Raw genomic sequence first — 2141 nt, 5'->3', positions numbered from 1 at the left:
ATGCACTTTGTCAGGGGCACCACTTGGTCAGGTGGTGGCAGGGCAGGGCATGATGGGGCACCAAGGTCTAGATGGGGAGTCCCCAGTGTTCTCCCCTCCATAGCCCCCTCCAGGTGAAGGTGGGCCCAAGAGGCAAGAGGCCAGGAGGGATGTCCAAGGGCAGCCAGTGGGCTTGAGGCAGGGCCTTAGCATGTCACAGATGGAAGGAGACAGTCAGCAATGCAGAGAGGCCAGGTGGGTCCAAGGCCATGGGACCGGCATGTCCTGTGTGTGTCTACTCAGGATGGCACCCCATGCCAGAGGCAGATGGGGCAGCCCCAGGGACTTGGCAACAAGCGTGTCATCTCACCTGTCTCTAGATGTTTCCAGTCTTCAGCAGACAGAAACTAGATGCATCCATCTTTTTTTTTTGTGGTACCAGCGATTGCACTCAGGACCTTGCACTTATTCTACTGAGCTATCTCCCCGGCCCAGATGCATCCATCACCTATCATTTATCTATCCATCTCTATCATCACCACCACCATTTATGTTTGTATTTATTATCTGTCTCTGTCTTCTATCATCTGTCTCTAGTACCGGGGACTGAACACAGGGACTCCACTCTGAGCAACATCATCTGCTTGCTTCTCAGCTTTCTTCTTCCCTCCCCTCCTCCCCTCTTCTTTCTTTTAAAATAGGGCCTAAGTCACTAAGTTGCCCAGGTTGAGTTTGAACTTGTTATCCTACTGCCTCAGTCCCTCACAGTGCTGGGATTACAGGTATGCACCATGATGCTGATTAGAAACAAATCCTAAAAAAAATTAAATAAATAAATAAATAAATAATAAAAAATAAATGAGTCCTAATGTCCTTCCTGGTTCTTTCCTTCTCCAGAGGTAAGTTATGTCTGTCTATGCCCTGGGGCAAGTATGTCACCTTCCCTGGGGCCTCTGTCACCTTCGTAGGGGTGTATTGCCTTCACCGTGGTGCTGCAGGACCTTCCTAAAAAGCAGTAATTCAAGAGCCTCTCTCGGGTTACCGAGTGACTTGCTGTTCTGAGTCATGCCCGTGGGGCGCCCAGAGTAGGGTCCCATGTTACAGAGGAGCAGACTGAGGCGCCGCGACTTGGAACCACATTTCTTAATCCTGTGGTCTGAGATGGGGAAGTGAAAGGGTATCTGGGGGTCTCCGCAAAGCCACTTGTCCTCACTGGGCATGTGTGGGAGCTCTGAAGGCACAGCATTCCTTGGCCCTCGCTTGCAGTTCTCTGATGCAGCAGCATGGGCAACGTAATAAGCACAGCGCTTGCTGTGTGGTGACAGAACTGACTGAGTGTCCGCTCCTTGGTGCTCCATGAGCCTGAGCCTGCATGCAGCCCTCCCAGGAACCTGGCCCAGGCCCACCTCAGCCACCCATGCCATCCTGGGTGAGGGCCTGCCCAGTGCCCTCCAAGGCGCATCCCTGTGCCTCTGGAAACAACTGTGGAAAACGCAAACTCACAGTGACTCTGCTGGTGACCAAAACTGTTGACCCATCAGGAGGCAAACCCATCAGGGCCTATTGCTGGTGCCTCACTTGTACCTGTTTGTGCACGTGTGTATATGTACACACACACTGTAAATGTGTAAGCATGTGCAGTATGTGCATGAACACCCTGCACATGTGTGTGTGTGTTGAGGAGAGGTGGTGTGGGTGAGGGCACATGAACAGTGTCTTGTGGCCCTCAGCCCTCCATCTGTAGAACAGGGGTGGTGACTGGAGATGCAGGCAAGGTGTAGGGTGATGCCTTGGGGTGTGCCTGTCAGAGGACCTGCCTATCATGTGTGAGGCAGGAGGGCCAGGGTCTGACAAAAGGGGTCAGGTCCCCAAAGCCCTCAGCTGTTCAATCATCTTGTGTCTGTAAGTGACTGTTCTAGGATAGGCCCTGAGCAAGGTAGGTAGTCACCTCCAGTCCCACACCAGGCCCAGATGACATTTTTCATTTCCCAAGGCTCAATGGACTACCCTGTTCTGTCTCTTTCCTGCCTCAGGCTGTGACTGTGGCTGTGTTCCTGGCCCTGGACCCCATGGCCTGTCCTTTGCAGTGCTGACTCCTTACCCATTCTTCTTGGGCCAAGGTTCCCTCGGATTCTCTCCCCAGCACACAGTGGCTGACCAGG

This window comes from Octodon degus, unplaced genomic scaffold (genome assembly GCF_000260255.1).
Source record: "Octodon degus isolate 3935 unplaced genomic scaffold, OctDeg1.0 scaffold00312, whole genome shotgun sequence".
Classification (NCBI taxonomy): Eukaryota; Metazoa; Chordata; class Mammalia; order Rodentia; family Octodontidae; genus Octodon; species Octodon degus.
This window is presented reverse-complemented; position numbering follows the sequence as displayed.